Source organism: Choloepus didactylus, chromosome 3, assembly GCF_015220235.1.
Source record: "Choloepus didactylus isolate mChoDid1 chromosome 3, mChoDid1.pri, whole genome shotgun sequence".
Taxonomy (NCBI): Eukaryota; Metazoa; Chordata; class Mammalia; order Pilosa; family Megalonychidae; genus Choloepus; species Choloepus didactylus.
In genome coordinates this window covers 24080895-24102632 of record NC_051309.1, presented here as the reverse complement: position 1 = coordinate 24102632, position 21738 = coordinate 24080895, and the positions used below count along the sequence as shown (strand labels likewise).

The 21738-nt window shown below is 38.1% G+C and overlaps 1 pseudogene; it reads right to left on the bottom strand.

Annotated features, from left to right (window-relative positions):
- Positions 1-322: 322 nt before the first annotated feature.
- LOC119530218 overlaps positions 323-21738 on the bottom strand; it is a 68441-nt pseudogene continuing 47025 nt past the window's right edge.

Sequence of the window (21738 nt, the reverse complement as noted above, 5' to 3'; positions counted from 1 at the left end):
TTTTGCAGCTTTAAACAATAACTTTTATTTTTGGTACCTCTTGGAAGCTTTGTAAGGGCCCATCTGCCTTTTCCATGTGGAGCTTTGGCTCTGCTGGTGTCAGCTAGGTACAGGGCAGTGAGCAGTTGACTGGGTGTCAGGAGACCCGAGTTCTAATCTTGGCCCTGCCTCTGTCTGGTGATCTGACCTTGTATGATATGCTTACCTTTTTGAATTCTTGAAATAACAGAAGCAGAGTGTATCATGTTAGGAAGAAACTTTAAGCTGTGGTTTCCATTTAGTCTACATCTTAAAATGTTGTACTTTTAAAAAAAATTCAGATCTACAGATCCAGTTTTAGACCTTCTGTATCATAGGAAGAGACAGTCACTTCATTGCCTCCTAAAACATCAACAGGCAAAAGAGCCAATGTGAGTTCCAATACTCCGTAGGTAAGGGCTGTTTCATTTCTTCCCTCTTGTACAGAGTAGAAACCATGATACTGATGCTTTGAGAAAGGAGAAGAGAGGGCTCAGAAAGCTCTTTTCATCAAAATCTAAGATAATTATCTAGTTGAATTTGAACTTTGATCTGTGAGACATGAGAAGCTCGAGCAGGCACTTTTGGGGCTCCCCTCAGGCCAGTGACCAAGTGAGCCAACCCCTTGCTGAACTGCCATTGGAGTTGTCAGAAGGAATCCTGGGGATGGCAAGGCCTCCCCAGGGCCAGAGCTAATCTTTGACCTTGTGGATATTGGGGCAAAAGAGAGGGAGAGATATGTGAGGTGCCTGCTCTCAAATGACACTGCCGAGCTGGTGAAAGATCCCAGAATGGATCAGATTCCCAGTGCCCCAGCTGGCAGGGTTCTGTAGGAAAATCAGATTCCCGTGAATGCTCAGAGGTCATGGAAGGGCACATGACTGCTCTGGTCAGCAGCCGGGTGGCTCAGGACGGAGACAGGGAGGCATGAAGAAGGGGAAAACAGGAAAACAAATGTGACAGGGAGAATTTTCATCTAGTTATGAATTTTTCCAGTTTGGTGATACCAGATGGTGTGTGTGCTTGTGAGTACTAGGCAGAAAGCTGCTTTCATTTCAGCAATCACAATCATATGCCAAGGGACAAGACATGTGACACACACACACACACACACAAATGCACACCCTTTGTGTAAATGACTTAGCTGGAAAATGACACACAAATGTAGCAGCTGCAGCAATTTAGAAGTATACACACATATATAGCACACTCACGGAGCAAAATCTCGAATGTGAACCATTACTAACTTTATTAAACTCATGGCCCTTCAGATCAAGAACTGTAGTTTATACATGTTGACACTTTCCCAAGTGCAGTACCTGGCTGCCTGTAGGGTTTAGCTAATGTTTGTGGAATGAATTAATAGAAGTAGCAGAAACTTTGGGTATATGACCTTTCCTGTAGTGAAAGATGAAAGATGAGGGTGGATATGATGAAAACCTCCAAAACCACATGTGTGAGAGATTTAACAAGGTAGAAACATCTATTGTATTTTTAAATGGAGAACATTAGGCATCCATGAAGTTTGAGGGTTCTTAGCTGAAGGCAAAGTGCACTTAAAAAAATTCATGTCATGTGTTAACTCCAAGATACGGATAGTTATAAGATTAGAGATTTTGAGATCATCTGTGTGTAATAGCATAGCTGTGATCACATTGTGCTATTAGTAGTTGCATTAAAATGCCTCTTCTGCCCACCCTGATCAAAATAGTGGAATGAGATGCTTCAGCACTCCATTCCCCACAGGTGCTTTGAACATTCAGCAAGTACTGGTAGAAACATCTTTCTTAGGATTCCTGAAAACAGTTAAAGGATTGCAGTAGCAGGGTAGTACCAAATCAAGAAATCGGCTTTTGGAAATTGGTAGGATCTCGTGCTACTGTGGCTGAGACCCCACGCCCACCCCTCAGAGGCTCAGTGCAGAGCCAGCCTGTGCTCCCACTGCAGATCCAGAGGGAGCAGAGAGGCCCTCGTGCACTTGCTAGGAGCATGTATGCCTGTCCCAGTCTGCCTGGTGGTGGCCTGAGGGACTTGCCATCCCAGAACTTGTACTGTTTGTAGAGTGCACTAAGAGAGCTCTCCTGGAATGCTACGAGAGAGCAAAGTAGAGCTGCCTGAGGCAAGGGACTGTTGGCTGTAGGGCTACAGTGCAGTACCTGGGACCCTGAGGAAACTGTTTCTTTGGCAGGAGTGTTAAGAAAATCCCTAGGACCACATGCATGCCCCAGACAAGACACATGTACAGGAAGGATCAGAGAGGATCCTTCACTTTGGTCTAGAACTATTCTCATACAGCCCATTTTATGGATAAGCACTGGAAGAGAGCACTTGCACAGGTCAGTCTGCAGAGACTCAGAAAGTGTTTTCTTTCTTTTTTTTTTTTTCCTTCCTCTTTTTCTTTTGTTTTGTTTTGCTCCTGGCATTCATGACAGTCAGATTAAGACTTAAGGAACAGATGCCACAGAGTCTAAATTTCAGTGATAGCACATTAAAATGTCAAAATTTCCAGGTTTCAACAAAAGGTTAAAAAAATGCAAAGGAGCAGGAATTGATGGCCCAGGCAAAGGAGAAGTTTAAACCATTAGAAACCATCAGTGACGAGGTCACATCCTGGAACATATCAGACAAAGGCTTAAAAACATGGCCCTAAATATGCTCAGTGAACTAAAGGAAAACAGGTACAAATAACTATAAGAAATCAGGAAAACAATAGATGAACAAAAAGAACATATCAATAGAGACATAGAAATTATAAAGAGGAAACAAAAAGAGCTAAAGGCCACAGTAACATAAATTAAAAACTCCCTAGAGAAGATTGGAACTGGCAGAAGAAGTAATCAGTGAACTTAAAGAGAAGACAATTGAAATCATTCATTCTGAGGAGCAGAAAGGAAAAAGAATGGAGAAAAGTGAACGGAATCTGAGGACACTTTGGTACGCCAGCAAGTATACCAATATATGCATTGCGGGAGTCCCAGAAGGAGAAGAAAGAGAGAACGGGGCAGAGAGAATATTTCAGGAAACGGTGACTGAAAACTTCTCAAATTTAATGAAAGACATGAATATATACATCCAAGATGCTCAATGGACTCCAAAAAGACCCACACTGTGGCTTTTTTAAAAAATACAATCAGACTATTGAAAGCCAAACATAAAGAAAGAATTCTGAAAACCACAGGAGAAGCAACGTGTCACAAACAAGGAAGCCTCAATAAGAGTAAGTGCTTATTTCCCATGAGAAACCACGCACGGATGCAAGACGGCAGTGGTATGACATATTTAAGGTGCTGAAAGCAAAAATTGCTGGCCGATAATTTTATATCTGAAAAAAAACTGTCTTTCAAAACCGAGGAGAGAATAAGATAGATAAACAAAAGCTGAGGGAGTTTGTCACTAGTATACAGGGGCCCTACAAGAGTTGCTAAAGAGAGTCCTGTAGGTTAAAAGGAAAGACAATAGACAATTGAAGCTGCATGAGGAAATAAAGAGTTATGGTGGGGGTAAATACACGGTAAACATAAATGCCAGTACTATTGTATTTTTGGTTTATAACTCCACTTTTTACTTCCTACAGGATCTAAAAGGAAATTGCATAAAATGTAACGATAAATAAGTGGTTTTAGATTCGTAATGTATAAACATGTAATTTTTGCCAAGAGCTGCATAACGTTGGGGGAATGAAGAGGGATAGGAACATAGTTTTTGTATATTATTGACGTTAAGTTGGTATCAATGCAAATGAGATTGTTATAGTTTTAGGATCTTAAATTTAACCCCCCTGATAATGGCAAGGAAAATACTGGAGATCATACAAGCTCAGAGAGACAGAAATTAAGAAGTATAAGTTGTCAGGGGCAGCGGCCAAGGAGAATGGGGAGCTAAGTACAATAGATGTAGAGTTTCTGTTTGGGAGGGATGGGAAAATTTTAGTAATGGAAGATGGTGAGGGTACTAAAATATTGTGAATGTGATTATTTCCCTTAAATGGTATACTTGTGAGTGGTTAAGATGGGAAAGCTCATGTTGTATGTATGTTCCCATGATTTTTTTAAAAAAGCAACTACAGCAACAATGACAATTAAAGCAACAGTGACAATGAACCTAGATGGGATATAGCAAGGGAGCAGAAAAAGTTCAAAGGACACTAACAGAACATAAGAAAAATTTGGAATATAGACTGTAAGCTTTGTATCAATGTTAAATTTCTTGAACTTGATGTCTGCACTTAGGGTGGTTACATAAGTGAAATCCTTGTTCTTAAGAAATGTAAATGGCAATATTGTTTAAGGGGCATGATGTGTAGAACTTACATTCAGGTGTTCAGAAAATGAAAGACAGAGAGAGAGGGAGGGAGAGAGAGGAAATATGATATGGCAAAGGCAGCAAAAAGTTAAAATTTGTGGATTTGGGTTTCTCGGCATGGAGGGGTATTAGAGTTCTCTGCAAGAGGTTAGTATTGTTTTTGTAACTGTCTTGTAAGTTTGAAAGTATTTCAAAATAAAAAGTTTTTAAAAAATGTCTCTTCTACTAGCCAGTGAGCTACTTGATGGTGATGCACCTACAGTGTTTAGGTCTGTAGCCCCAGTACCCGAAAGTTTGTGTCAGACAGACTGTAAGGGTTAATTATGTACTTAAGAACGTGGAAATGTAAATATTGACACAAAACTATTAGAAGTGAACATTTACTACAGCATCACATGTGTACCTCTTACAATTGACCTTGTAAGTGAAACTTTGCTGTTGAAAGGGAATAGAATGTGTCAAAGATTTTCCAGTGTTTATTTTTATATTGAACATCAACTAGGCCCCAAGGCTAATGCTATTGACCAGTAACATGCATACAGATTCGGCAAAGCAACTGGTCACTTGGTCAGTGAGCTGAAAGGGCAGAAGCATGCTGTCCCCAATGGGACACTGCCATCTGGTGTATGCCCCAGGTTGGACAACCAGGAAAGTGATGGAGTCAAGGTAAGGAAACAGAGAGGCAGAGCTAGTACGAGAGTACACACCTTGCTTCTGTACCCCTAAAGATGATCACCTACGTGGTTAGCATCTTGGAGGTGAAAGCTTAAATCATCCATGACATGAATGGAAAGGATGCTACACAGAGAGGGAAACATTTTAAAAAAAATTCCTGTGTGTATGCTGTGGGCTGAGCATTTCACATTGGTTATCTCATTCAGTCCTTAAAACCATACAGCAAGGTAGGTATTAAAATAATCATATTAATGGTGAGGCAATGGAATATCAGAGAGTTTAAGTAACTTGCCTCATGCCATGCAGTTAACAAGTGGCAGATCTGATAATGAAACTGTGGCATAAGACTTAAAATTAAGGTTCAATATTAAGTACTGCCTTGACCTTTGGTAAAACTGGGAGGGCGCAAATGACCCAACTACAAGTCCCCTTCCTCATTCTGCTCCTACCTTTAAGGTCGGCTTGCCAAAGAATCCTCCTTATCACAGAGATCAGGTGCAGTTCCTACCTGAGTAGTGAGGGTCAGTTCCCTGCCCGCCTGTGGAGTGATTCAAACACGCAAATCGCATTCTCACCTGCTAACCAAGGGGCACCCAATCCTCTTGATACTGGAAAGCCTGCCCCTGGATATTCATTCTGTTCCTGAGTGCAACCCTGTGCAGTGCTGTGCTGTGCCCATTCCCCTATAGCCAACTGTGGGCAGCCAGTCTCATCTGTCTAGTGGTGGGTGTCTTGTGGTTGGCCATCCCGATAACTGATAACCTTATGGCAGGATTCTCTCCCTTATCAATGGGACCAAGAGGAGGCAATTAAAACATGAATGAACCACTGCTCTTTTACTTATACTTTGCTGCCCCTAAGAATTTTCCAGTTCAATAAACACCCTCTTGAGAAGAGGGAGGTTCTTCTCTTTGTTAAAAGTTCTTCTTTGTTAAATAAGGCTAATCAGTCCTAAGTAATCAATAATCTATGTAATAGAGAGAAACACACAGAGTTCCCGACTTTAATAGCTTATGACCTAGACGAGAGTGCCATATATTAAAGTGACTTACATGAAATCTAAACCAACAGCAAGATCAAAAATATTATTATGCAAATAATATAAGTAAATATTTGCCACTGACCTATCAAAAAATGCAGGGATTCCAGTGTCCTACTGAGCCATATTGAAATCTGAGGCAAAAGGAAAAATCAGCAATACTAATTATCTTGATTTAAAATTGTAGTATTTTTCCCCTCATGTATTTTGGCATCAATGTGGACTTTCAAAAATATTGCCTTAAAATATTACTTATCTTGATTACTGATTTTTTGGTGGCATCTCCTTAAATTTTCTGCCCAAAGTGAGTGTTAAATATCCCAATCCTGAGGGTATAGTTGAAAGGACTGTGACAGTCTAGAAAAATTTTAGTTTGTCCCAATGACTACTAAAGAGATTTTGGCATACTTAGTGTAAATGTAACTTATCCTGTTTTCTCAGGTAACAAACTATGTATGTTATTATAACAAACATTAATGAAAGACTGATAGAAACATAATATGACAATTATGATAAACCTATGTGTTTCAGGTTTTTTTCTTATGATTCTTGTGTAAGTAACAGCTGCCTTACCTATATCAAGTTTAGTTTGAAACTTAGGTGAGCTATTAGATGTAACATCTCAGTTTCAAAGCACTGTACATATGTGTTAGGGCTGTTAATCATAGGAATTATGGATACTTGTACTGATGAGCACCTCAAGAGAATTTTTTGTTTGTACCATAGTGTTACTGCAGAATTTTCTTTTGAGTCTGATTTTCAAATTAAACTGTAAATATCACAAGGGAAATAATGTTTTCTACCAACATGTTGCAAATTCAGAACAACTAAAGTGTCAGCCCATAGGGTTACACTAAAAGGGGGTTGATGATGATGGAAAAGTTGCATTAAATAGGACAAAGTCCTCTCTAATGGTAGTTCTTTGGGACATCTTTTATGCAAAAATAAGTCAAGAACATCTTTAAGCCACAAGCCTTCCCAAATAGACTTGCAGAATCTCAAAGATTTTAAATATTTCAAAAGAATATAACACACACACACACATACTCCACACACACAAATTCCCTATTGATGTTTAGGGATTTTTCCCAGAGGGCACAAGTCATAAAACTGAAGAGACACTGTCAAAGTTTTGTTTATTAAGATATTGTTTAATCTTGTTTAGCTCAAATTACATTAATTGTATTTTGACTCAGAGCAAGCAGAAATTAAGAAGGATGTGTCACGGTAAGTAATTTGCTCCCAGTCCCTAATGCAATGTTACAATCTAGATCTTTCTTCTAAGAATATTTAGTTGAACCTTCCATCCCATACCTCCTGGTAAGAATGCCATTTAATGTTCCATTAGCAAAACAGAGCATTTGGAAGACATAATGAAGTAAACTCTCAGAAGAACTTAAAGAGGACTTCAGGGAGGGCCCTGTTTTCATATCAATCTTGGGGCTAAGTCTAAGTCTGGGTAAAGTTGTGCAAATTACTTTGTAATTTATCTGACAGAATAAGATATCAGTAAGACAAGGTACTTACAATTGAGAAACCAGCTATCCTTAGCCATAAAGCATACTAATTGGAAAGCTGTGGGCAGAATTCCTGCCAGAAGCAAGGAATCTTCTCAAATATTAATGATGCCCTCCTGACAAACTTTTGGATGTTGTCATGAATCTGGTGGCATACAGCTTATGTCATTTCACATTCTTGTTGATCTGGCTTTTGGTCCACCTGAAGAAGTAACAGTGTCCTGCAGTGGAGCTTTGAGACAATGTGAAAGTTTGTGTGTGTTTGAAGTGGGCTAGTGACCATGCAAATAGGCTCACCCCACAGAGGTGACACATATTATAAGACTGAGACAGACCTTGCTGAATGAATTTAGAAGTCAGAGATCACCAGGTACACTATGCTCAACAAGAATTTTAAATTTTTCTAAACTCAGAGAATGTGGCTTTCAACCATGGCAAATTTAGAGGAGAATGAGAACAGTGACAAATGGTTAAGAGCACAGGTGTTGGAGTTAGTGGCATTTGACAATCCATTTGGAAACTGTAACATAGAAAAGTAAGGAAGAAAATGTCCACTGTGTTGGGAATTTTTTTTTAAAAGGAGGGATGTCAGTCAGTGAAGATGCTACTGACTTAGATCACATAAGCAGCCTGTGGGATTTTTTAAATGCTCCTAACTTATTTTTGAGGAACTTGACAAATTAAGGCCATTTCTTCAGATGCTAAACTTACTCTACAGAAGTGGTCTCAACCATGAGTCTCAACTAGCAGTTGATTTGGCAGCTGGCAGTTATGCAACCTTGGCAACTGAGAACTTCGGCAACTGAGAACATCAGCAACCTTTCCCTCTGCCCAGAAAGAGGTCAAAACCTTGGCACATGACTTTGGGAAGAGTGCCAACCCTTAGTTTTAGGCAGGCTATTCAAATGCTCTATCTGAACTGCCTGTTTCTTCACAGCTCAGGGCCTTTCCATTGAACCAAAGTGGTCATTTAAACCCTTCATGAGTCTTTGGTTGTTATGCCAACAGTTTTTTCCTGGACTCTGTTATGAGGAACTTGTGAGAGTGATTATCAAGTGAGTTTCTTGAATATATGAAGGTGAAGGTGGTCTCTGTAGAGGGGGATTTAAAGTTCCTATGAAGGCATTCCAAAGAAGAAATGTCCATGTGGAATAATAGCATGAGAAAAGGCGTAATAAATCCTCACATTTATATAGCACTTTATGGTTTGATATAATGGTTAAGCACACAGGTGTTGGAGTTAGACTAAATTAGGTTCTTGAATTATGTTATGAAACTATGAAAATCAACTACTGAAATTCAGATTCTGTAATTTCTTAAGGGTTCTGCCACTTAGTAGATGTGAAGCTTCAGGCAAATTTTCTAACCTCTCCAATGACCTTACATGTAAAATGGGGATAATCATGCCTATGAAATAAGATTGCTTTGAGGATTTACAATATGCCATATGCGATATAATACATGCAAATATAATTTTATAGTATAACTCTTTGAATTTTGCAAATGAGTAATCAATAGTAGATAATAAACCTATTTTATTAACACCTTCACATCAACCATTTATTGTTGAATATTGAGTTTTAGGAGGATGATTCATGCAAATTGTTGAGTCACCTGGGCTATTTTAAGTTATAGCTAGTTCCAAAAAAAAAAACATAGAAATGAAAAATGATGGCCATTGGTAAGACCACCTGTATATCACAGCTATTGGAGTATGGATAATATATTAGTCATCTAACCAAGGAGTACTTTGAGCTTGAGAGTGTAGTTAAGTATTTCTTACTGCACTTGTGTTATAGTATCATGGAAAAATGTGTGATTTTGGTATCAGATAAATCTTATTTGCATAAGGTTTGATTCCTTATTACCTGTATGGAGATGGAAAAATAATTTAACAGTTCTAACCCTCATCTCTAAAATGGGGATAATAATAATTTCTACCTCACAGGGTGGAGATAAATCAGTGAGGCAATTCTTATGAAGTGTTTAGCATTGAGCCTGGCATACAGTAGGAGTGCAATATTTCTTAACTATTATTATTACATCCAAAAGAATTACAGAGGAAAGGAAGCAAAACAAATATTCATTCACTACCATCTTTGGGTTGGATACTCTACCAGATCCTTTATGTATATTACCCTTTTGAATGTCTCAGCTTCCCAGAAAACTGAATAGCTTTGTTCTCATCCTTACAAATGAAGAATTTGGGGCTCATTAATGAAGTAATGGCATCAATCAGTTAAATACATGGACTGTTCATGAATTGCTTTGAAGAAACATGTATTTAGTGCCTACTGTTTGCCAGGCACTCTCCTAGGCATTGTGGACACGGTAAACCCCTGTCTTCATAGAGTTTACTCTATAATGACCGGAGAGAGATGAGTTTGAGAAGTAGCAAGGTTAGTGGAGCTGGGGGAGACTGATGACAAGAATCTTGCAGGCCATACTGAGGACCTTGACGTTGACTCACACAAAAAAGGGACTTGCAGGTCTTCAGTGCATATTTTTATGGACTGTTAGTATTTCTACATTTTTTTTTTTCTCTTTCAGTACTGTCTCATTGGCTCCAATGTTAAAATTCAGGCTCACTGTCTGCAACCTAGAAACTTGAATGGTATTGGAGGGCTATAAGAAGGCAGCTACTGTGTCAGAAGCCTTGGCATGTATTCCTGGTCAGGCAAAATTGCTGCATTGGCTGTCCTCCTACTGTGACAGTCACCCCAAGACACCTAACATTCTTCTCTGCCACCTCATCTCTCCCAGTGATGTGGATGATGAGCAGGATCAACCAGAGGAAAAGCAAAAGTGGGACAAAATTGACTTTGATTATTTGACTAGCATACAAGATTTCCCTCTTTAATGACTATTTTGTCCTGACTGTCAATATTCCTTCCCTGTTATGGATTTTATTGTTTCCCTCAAAAAGACATGCTCAAGTCCTAATTCTCAGGATCTTTAAAGATGTTACCAGTTAAGATGCAGTCAAACTGAATTACGGTGTTCCCTAATCCAACGTGACTGGTATCTTTATAATCAGAGGAAATTTGGACATAGAAAGTAAGAAAGACAGAGAGAGAGAGAGCCATGTGACAGAGGCAGAGATTGAGTTAGGCTGTAAGTCAAGGAATGTTATGGATCACTGGCTACAACTAGAACCCTATGGACTTGAGAGGCAACATGGCCCTGCTGGCACCTTAAATTCAGACTTCTCATCTCCAGAATCATAAGACAATAAATTTTGTTGTTTAAGTCAACTAGTCTATGGTACTTTATTACTACAGCTCTGTCAAACTATAACATCTACTTACCATAGACCCCTTCATTTCTTGTCCACCGGGATGTGTAACATGGCATCACTGACTTTGCCAGACCTAGTATGAGTCTCTACTGTAGACAATGAACCTCCAGAATAGACAATTATAAAGCCATGTTCTATAAAGAAACACTCACGACTTGAATAAATGAAGGATTGAATAAATGCATGCTCCCTACCTTCAGTCAAAACCTACTCACCCTGTCCTTTGTGGACAGACTATTCAGATATACCAATTTACTCAACTGTGTCCACAAGAAGCAGTATTCCAAAGACACAACTCTTAATATTTTGACTTTATAGAAGATACATACTTGTAGACGCTTTCTAAAATAATGCTATAACCTAAAGGGATAATGATGGTCAGCATGGAAATTATAGGCACCATGGAAGGCTGGCCAAAGAAATGAATTTTTTCTGAACATAAATATATCTGTAACTCAGTTTTGGAATTTGACCAAAAAATTCCCCTTAACAGGCACTCTTATGGTTTGCTAAAGCTTCTAGAAGTGCAATATACCAGAAATGGATTGGCTTTTACAATGGGGGTTTACTAGTTCACAAATATACACTTCTAAGGCCATAAATGTGTCCAAACCAAAATATCAACAAGAGGATACCTTCCCTGAAGAAAGGCCAATGGCATCTAGAACACCTCTGTCAGCTGGAAAGGCATGTGGCTGGCATCTGCTGGTCCTTTGCTCCTGGGCTGCATTGCTTTTAGCTTCTGATTCCAGTGACTTTCTCTCTCTCAGCATCTGTAGGTCCTCTGTTAGCTTCTATGGGGCAAACTCTGTATTTCATCTCTTGGCTTCCCTTGGCTCTCTCTAGGACTCTATTTCTGTGAGTCCTTGCTTAGCATCTCCCAGGATATTTCTGACTGCATCTCCAAATGTCTGTCTGTGTCAGCTCTCTTAAGGACTCCAGTAAGCTAATTAAGACCCACCTTGAATGAGTGAGGTCACATCTCCCTGGAAACAGCCTAACCAAAAGATTTCACCAACAATAGGTCTGCCCCCACAAGAGTAGATTAAAAGAACATGGTATTTTTGTGGGGTACATAATAGATTCAAACCAGCATAGGTGCTTTGAAAAATTTTATCTTTCTAAGACAAAAGGATCTCCCATATTTCCTGAGTCTCTATAACAAGAATACTTTGAACATGAAATTGATGCCTTATCATTTGATCTATCTTAGTTGCCACGTCAGAGCACTCCATAGCCATTTTATAAAAAATAATGGGAAGTGCAATCAAATTGGCACACACAGTGGGCGTTCCAGAGATACATTCAAACACAACCATGTTCTCAAGACTTTCTCCCTATAAGGGAAGAAAAGGATTATCTGGTTATCTGTGATAAGATAGTGTTGCTCCCCCAGATTTATAAATTAACATGAATGGCAATAAAATTGCCTAAAATATACATGTGTATTTAACACAGATGCACACACACACACAGATGCACACACTCCCCACACTGGAGACCCTATTCACAGCCGTGGAAAGGATTGATTTTTCAATGTGAGTAAATGACCTTCACTGCACCCTCCAGGTGCTTTGTTTTCCCAAGCATCTGAACATTCTTTTCCCTACAGAAAATACCCGGCGTTAATTCAATGCCTCTCATTAAGGCATTTTGACGTAGCAACACTAAAGCTAGTATAATTTGTACATCCCAATGTACATCTTTGCCAAAAGCATTTTCCCTGCTGCATATGGAAGGTGCTTAACCTCTGTCCCTTTGCCAGGGGAGGATGATCATTCACTGTATATAAATGCGTAAGTAATTTTATGGAGCATGACTCTCCCTGTGGGTTTCTGGAAATATCAACCAGACCCCTCAGTTTTTGAGATTTGAAGTTTTCATGAATTGAGGAACATGTAACATCCTTCCCAACTTAAGCATCAAGTTTGATGTCTTCTGTCACTGTACAAAGGAGTATACTTAATGAAATATCCCATTAAACAGTGCTGAGCAATAACGATTAGCATAACAGAGAGTAAATGTGATTTCTGTAACTCTCTCTGTATATATTCATCTTTAAGTTAAATGTTAGACATTCAGAACAGTTTTTATGCTGTGTGAAATTTTCCTTCCCAAGGGCCTTAAAATCATTGCCAATAACCTGGGCTTCCAGGGCAATTTCAAGGTGTATCTCGACTTGACCCTTTACCCTGCTGAGTAAGCCTCCATTTTTTACCAGGAAAAAAAGAAATGGGAATAACTACTTTCACTCTTCCTCCCAACCAAGATAATGGGATGAAATCAATAATATGAGAGTACTGGGAGATGTGAAACACAAGTCAGATTCTAGGCAGGAATTGGGAGGATTATAATGTTAGAATGTTAAGTGTCCGGGGCATATTTGTGGCATGAGCTTCAATTTAGTAGTTCCGTTTTAGAGAAATGTGTTCATCTCCACCCATAATTCATAAAATTACTTTGAATTCTGCAGCTTGGTATTTGGTGCATTATACATGAAGTAGAAGTAGATTCACAGCTGGACTTTATAGCATAGGAGTACTTAGAATATTTTGTGGAAAATATTGTTCTCTTAAAAGTATTTTATCCTAAATTTTGAAAAAAAATAAAAACATTCAGAGCATCATTTCCATTCCCAACAAGTCCTATGTTGGTTTGTGACATATTCCAATTAATGTCAAATTTCTCATATTCCCTTTCACATTCATGATTCCTTCACAGTTTAAAACTCCAATTCAGTTGAGGAGTTCAAAGGTAAAAATCCTGAAGAATGATGAAAAAAACAAAAACAAGCAAACAAACAAAAACACATACACACGATCTATTTCCTCATTTAGTAGAAGGCACTAAAATATTTGGAAAAGTTTAGAATATTTATGCAAGTAGACTGTGATTCATCAAAATGACAGCATGAGATTCACATCTCAGTGATAATGGGGAGGCTGTTACAAGGGTAATAATCCTTCCACTGTGCATGGGAAAAAGGGCTTTCCATATAATCCTGGACCTGTTGGTAGGTGACATCATTCTTATTTTTTAGATAAGAAAATGATGGCTCAAAGAATTCATGTGATCATCATTTATTACTTATTTTTATTTATATCCACCCTTGTTCTAGCAATAATTTAAGAAAACTAAATACACAAGAATATCCATGTCCCAATCATTTTACAATTGAAATATAAGGGCTTCTTTCTAGTCAGTGTTCCTGCCTCAAGTTTCTTACCACCCTAAGGCAGGGGTCAACAAGTTTGTTCTGTTTCTTTTTTTTAGTGGCCAGATAGTAAATTATTTTGGGTTTGCGATGCAGTACCATCTATTTTGCTGCTACTCTACTCTGCCACTGTAGCATGAAAGCAGGTATAGACAACACATAAGCAAATGAGCATGACTATGCTCCAATAAAACTTCATTTACAAAAATAGATGGCATGATAGTTTTGGCTCATGGATGGTCATTTGACAATTCCTTCTTTAAGTTACCTTGGAAATATTATGAATTCTTTCCTTCCTGATTCCATTTGAAACTTACTTCTTCAAACTTCCTTTAAGCAACCTTAACATATAATGAAGTCCAATGTTCCAAGGAACCCTACATCTCCACATCCTTTATAAACATTTGTGTGAGTGTGTATGTATTGTGTGGCCTATATCTACTTTATAAAATATTTTAGGATTTATTCTCTTTCCCTCTTTAGGTTGTATTCTCTTTAAAGAGAAGGGCCTCTCCTCCATTCCCATTGAAATTGCTCATATAATCGATCCATTATATTGATGAATACTGAAAGAAAATAAAAGAGTTTAAATTTGTTGCAAGCAACTGAAAAAAAAAAAAAAAGAAAAGAAAAAAATGAAAATGTGTGGGAAGAAACCAGAATTTTTTCTTTAGATGTATAGAAAATAATAGAATGTATGCAAGGCCATTTTTAAGGAAAACTCCAAGATTTGGGCAGGAGTGCCAAAAATGATATTTTAATTTTGGAGGAGATTGTTCTTTCTCCAATGATAATCACCATGCTACTGGATTGCCACTTTCAAGGGCATCCTTCATCTGGATTCTGTGTAAAACTCTGATGAGCAGACAACTACTGGTCAATTCGCCACTCTGTTCTATGTGGTTTCTCAGTTTGGGGATTGTTTTGGGTCTTCATTAAATGCCAATAAAATACACAATGCTGAACACTATAAATAAAATATGTACTTGAGCCAGTTTAGCTCTAGTTCTTGGTGTCTGTCAATTTGATTCAACTTCAATTTCAATAACTTTATTGGTATGACAAGGTAAACATGAGCTCAGGGGTTGCCAAAGTCAATACATCAACACCTAAGTCTGGTGATAGATTTTGTGCTATTTTTCTCACTATTCCAGCTGAAGGCTAGACTAACTGCCACATGTTTGGAAAAGCTCTTTAGGTCTTATATAAATTTAATCTATCAGGACTGATGCTTTCCTTAAGGCCCAGCATATACAAATGCTCTTATTTGTTGGGATTGCTTTCCTAGGTCTTAATCTGTTAAGGGTTTTGTTGCCAATGCCAACCTTATGAGATGGAACTAGAAGGACAGATTTTTCTGCACATCACATTTAATAGTTTTAAATATTTCTGTAGTTGGTATTAACCATGCAGAATCTAGGGGACAGCGAACTTTTTCTTAAAGGGCTTATGATAGACTACTCAACACTGCTACTGTGGTGAGAAAGCAGTTATAGACAATACTTTGAAAATGTGTGGGCTGTGTTCTAATATAAAAACATGCAGCTGATCCACAAATTTTAGTGTGCTAACTGTTGGTATAAACCTTCCAATCAAAGTTGGTCTAAGCACTTTATAAAGTTATTCCTCTTCACTATGAATAATATTTTGTAGTCCCATAAGTCTCTTTACATTCACTTCAGTAGTGTGGCTCACACGTGGCTGATGTCTGGATTGTTTGTGTATGTAACAGTGTTTTCCATAGTCCCTGGTACATCATGCGAATACCACAAACATTTATTGAAACGTGAATTATCAGGCATATATGTATTTATACTAGTATATAACTGGAATGTAAGAGACATTGCTCAAGATTAAAAGGCAAGCCTAAAATGCTGGTGTTAGTGATGGGGCTGTTTTCACTTACTCACCTCCAGAAAGATTTTTAGGATAAATAGAGCTGTGGGATTTTCCTAGGATTTTGATTTTGAATATTCTTGAGAATTTAGCTATGAGGTGGGAGAAAAAAGGTAGATACTGGCAGCTGATCCTAAAAAAAACAAACAAAAACTTTCACTCAATAGAATTATTTCTTAAATTAGCTACAACATCATTACCATTGGGAAAGGATACAAAGAAGTGTAAGTGAAGTGTCCTATCCTACTTCCACAATGTTCCAAGCAGGAGCTTACTGAAATCTTTTCCCCTCCAAAGCTACTCTTGGTATTCTCTTCAGTTAATGTCTTATTCTGAGCACATACTTGGACAAAACCTAAGGCTAGGATAGCTCCTGCTGCTGATTGTTGTCTATTTAGAGGGGGAAGAATGTAAGCAACATAATGATTAAAATAGATGTAAGAACTTATAATAAATATCTAGAATAAGCAAAATAATAGAGACATAAAGTAGATTAGATGTTACCAGGGGCTTGGGGGAGTAGGAATGGGAGTTATTGCTTTTTGGGTAAAGAGTTTCTATTTGGGATGATGAAAAGTTTTGGTAGTGGGTGGTGGTGATAGTAGCACAACATCATGAATGCAATCACTACCACTGAATTGTAACCTTAAAAATGGTTAAAACGGGACTTTTTTTAAAGTAGAGATATGTGTAGGGTCATATAATGGACAAGGGAGTTGAGAGGTGGAGGAGAAGATAAACGTTTAGATTTTTCTGATTCCTGCACCACCAAGGGAGAACCGTGTCCACATCATTCTAGTTTTCTTGCAGTGTGTGTCTTTTCTCCACGTTTATTTTTCATACCAAGACTCAATCCAAACATGATTTGAAAGCTGGGCCATTAACAAATCCTATTGGCCTATCTTTGAAACTTTCCAAAATCCAGCCCCTTCTCACCACTTCCAATGCTACTACATTGGCCCAACCTCCCATCCTTGGTCAACTTGAATAGAGACTCTAACTGGTGTCTCTGTATCTGCTTTGCCCCCTTCTCCAGTCTATTCTTAATAAAGTAGTCAGAATGAGCTTTTAAAATTTCACCCTTTTCTTAAAAAGCACAGTGGGTTCCTAATTCACTGATAAAACAGTCTCTCTGATGGGCTACCAGGCACTGTAAGATATGACCTTTCCTCTAACTACTACCTTGCTAACCTCACTCCTTATTCTCTGCCTCTCTCACTCTGCTCCAGTCATACTCACCATGATGTTATGCAAGAATACCAGGTATGCTCTTGCCTCAGGGCTTTCCACATTCTGTTCCCTCCACCTGGCATGCTTGTACAACAGTCATGACTTATATTCTTATCTACTTCACATCTTTATTTAGATGTTACATTTTCAAGGAAGCTTTCCCTGAAAGCCTATATACTGTTGCAATCACTCCACCCCAAACTATCTCTACTCATCTTTCTTGCTTTTTATTTTATCCGTCACCTGCATATCCATGACATACTATATAAAGATTAGAATATAAAATTCATGAGAATAGAAATATATCTACTCACTCCTCTATCCTCGGTGTTTGGAACATTTCTTGTTACATAGAAGGTGGGCATGATGAGAAAGGAGTTGAATGGATTAATAAGATACTAAACATTATTGTTCATTAAATAGTTCCATCTCTCTTCTTTCCAGACAAATGGGAGGAGTTGAGTATGGTGATGTAATTTGTTTTAGCCCGTGAAATGTGAGCAGAAGTAGCATGTATCATTTTCTGGTAGAAGGGTGTGCAATCACATTTCTGCAGTGGATGTATATGTCATGGGAAAGCTTCTGTTGTCCTTGATCCCTGCATGACTATAAGAGAAGAACCTTATACTCTAACTGTGTTGGGTATGTAGTATGAGCAAAAAAATAAATTTTCTTTATCCACTGATATTTTGGATTATTTTGTTCCTGTAGCATAGCCTAACATAAGCCTGACTGATACAGAATCATTTTTAATATTTATTCTTATGTAGCCACTCTTCCTCACCACTACACCAACAATTCTCTGATAATATGGCCATACCTAAAATCTATAACATTACTCAAAAAATGGAAATAGCCACTCCCTCCTGTTTCCCCTAACTCAATTGGACAAAGAGGGAATTCTATGCATAGAAATTGGTAAGCACTGCAGGAGGAAATGGAGGATGCATATCTTCCCTGTAAATCACAATGTACAATTAAAATTTAGACAAATTCTAAAAATAACTAATATACTGTATGATTGGAATTTAAAAATTGCTCTTCTCATATAGCATGCTACTCAGGAGAGCTTTATGAATAATTTTTGTTCCCATTTTAAAGAGAAGACATTATATGAGTTACCAGGGTTATACAACTAATAAATGCCTTCAATTAGATTCAATCACAAGGGATTTTAAACCAATTTTTTTTCACATCCCATCAAACCATGTATGTTTATTACATACATGTTATGTTTAAAGCATTCGGCTCATTCATAATTTAAGTATTTGGTCTCTTCACCACCTCTATTGAAGAATTAGTGTCAATAAGCAAGCAGGTAGAGTAGATTGTCTTGATGCAGCATTTCAACATCCAGAAACTTCGGTTAATGAAAAACTGTGTACATTGCTGGGGTCTTATTATTCCACAATTCCTAACAGAAGGTCTGGCACATGGGATTGCAGTCAATGAACAAATTTTTTAATTCACTTTATTTTTTATTTTTTTTTTAACTTTTTATTGTAGTAACAATAATTCTCGATGCTAATGATGACCCTGGGGCTTTTCATGAGCCTGAAGTTTTCATCCAGTGGTGCAACTGTCCAGAATCATTTTGGGGCAAAGCTGGATTCAAGGGTATGCATTTATTCATAATGAAAACATTGTTCTATGTACTAAAGTACTTAAGGTAGCCCTCACAACATCTGAAATTCACCTATGTCCATAATGGTTGGGATACAGTCAAATAGTATCAAAGGGTACCATAAAAATATTCATTTGGCATGCTATTATTACTAGCCTATAATGATTTATCTCTGTTTTTATTATTATATATGTAATGTTTATGAAACCCAGTCTACAATTTTAGAAGTGAAAGAAATGCAATTTTAATTTTTAAATGCAAGTGAATTCCCCCACCCCATTCTGTTGTAGTGGAATAAATTGAATTTTAGTCCAACTGGGACTCCTGTACTCCTTCCCTAGAATTGTGTCAAGTTCTCAGGGCTTAAGAAATATTTGATGATAAGAAAACTTACATGGAATCACACATCGGAGAAGGTTATTTCTCAAGACGCTTATTTTCATCTGTCATGCAGATCACTGCTATGCTGTACCTCCCTTTTGGCCTCAGGGTCTTCTGTGTATGAATCTATTTTAGCCAGTTTCGGACCATCTGGCATTTGGGAATCCATCTGCTATTTCAGGGTCATGCTCTTCCTTGGGAGCTGTGCATACATTTACCTCTTCTGCCACCCTTGGGCCACCAGATTCCTTCAATTACTGGTATTATCCACTGCTACTATGTGGGACAAGTAGCTCAGACTCCAATTCCTACTTATTATCCATTCTTTTCTCTTAGTAACACAACTTTTATTTTTCCAGGGGAAGCAACACACCTAAATAAAAAGCTACATTTCTCTGCATCTTTGCAACCAAATGTGGTGATGTGAGTAAATTCTGGACTTCGAGATAAAAGTGGCAGTTGTTGGATGAAACTTTAAAAGGAGAAATGCTATTTTGTCCTTCCTTCCCATCTTCCTGTTTTTAAATATTAATGTGATGGCTCAAGTAAATATCTTACAATGTGAGAAACATGGTAGGGATGGTGATACATTTGTTAACTGATGATTATAGAGTTGTTGTAACTGAACTTCTTTTACATGAGAGAAAAAAATAAACTTTTTGTGTTTGAGCCTCCATTGCTGCCATTATTATTTTTTTTTTTTCTGGTCATATACAGCTGAACCAAAAACCTAACTGATTTCTCTTATCTTAGGGGTTGAACAGTTAAACTGATGGCCCACAAAGTGAATTTTTTTCTGGGATTATATCACTTGTCAGGGTTCTGAAGAAAAACAGAAGCAAAAGTGATTTGTATTCTAATGAATTTAAGAGATTTATTTTAAGGATATTATGAGTTTACTTTAAGGAATTGGCTCACACAATTGTGGGAACTGGCAAGTCTGAGACCTGTAGAGTGAGATAGGGATGGAAATTCCTGTAAGGATGATGTTGAAGTTTGGCATCTGAAATCCCGAAGGGAGGCTGGTAGGCTGGAAATTCCAAGGGGAGTTACTGTTGTATCCTTGAGACAGAGTTCCTTCTTCTCTCTGGAACCCTCGTTTCTTTGCTCTTACTGTCTCAACTAATTGGGCGAGGCCCACCCACGTTATCCAGGGTACTCTCCTTGACTTAAAGTCACTTGACTGTAGGTGTGCTAATCACGTTAATAAAATACCTCCACAGCAACACAGAGGCCAGTGTTTGACCAACAGCTGGATGCCATAAAGTTAAGCAACACAAGGCATTTGTCCCCCTCCTGGGTCTACTTCGGAATGGTGCACAAATCTACTCTTCTCTCAGATTCCCTCTAAACATACCTTGGATTTGCGTATTTGCCCTCTGCACAATTTATCCCCTGAATTACTGAGTAGTTAATGAGTCTTTTCTCAAAGAACCACCAGCATCTAATTTCTAATCCTTCCCTTCTGTTCTGGTTTGCTAATGCTGCCATTTTGCAAAACACCAGAAATGGATTAGCTTTTATAAAGGGGGTTTATTTGGTTACAAAGTTATAGTCTCAAGGCCATTAAATATCCAAAGTAAGGCATCAATAGGGTACCTTCACTGAAGGATGGCCATTGGTATCCACAAAACCTCTGTTAGCTTGGAAGGCACGTGGCTAGTATCCACTTGCTCCCAGGTTGCATTTCAAAATGGTTTTCTCCAAAATGTTGCTCTTGGGGCATTTTGTCCTCTCTTAGCTGCAGCTCCTCTTCAAAATGTCACTCTCAGTTGCTCTGCATCTGGGCTTATGTGGCTCTTTTTAAAGCACTCCAGTGATCCAATAAAGAACCACCCTGAATGGGTGGGGCAACACCTCCATGGAAATAATCCAATGAAAGGTCTCACCCACAGTTGATTGAGTCACATCTCCATGGAAACACTGAACCAATAAGTTCCAACCTAATCAACACCAATACATCTGTCCCCACAAGATTGCATTAAAGATAATGGCATTTTGGGGGACTTAATATATCCAAACTGGCACACCTTCCAATAGCCCCTCTCTCTCCTGGTGCTGATGAACAGAGTATGGGACCAGACTGCCTGAGTTTGAATCCTGGATCTGTCACTTACTATATAGTGAACTTGGAAAATTTATTCTCTTTGTCTTGTTTCCTCATCTATAAAGTAAGTATCATGACAGTTCATAAGGATACTGCAAGACACACAATGCTTAGAAGTGTCTGGGATATAGCAAGTGCCTAACATATTTTATCTATTATCATCATCATCATCATCATCATCACTTGCTTATACATCGTCATGCATGTAACCAAATTTATTGTCCTTATAAAAGATCTCATTCCTTACAGAAACAAAATATTTGAAATAGGCAAAGAAACAATTTCTTTTCCCCTACTGTACAATCTAATTAGGAAACAATGAACAATGGCCTAGTTAATTGATTGCAAGAAAGGCCACAATGTGCAAGCAAATGTAGGGAAGAAAAATTCTGATAAATATTTTAAATTATTATATACCTCATCCTAATGTTTATATG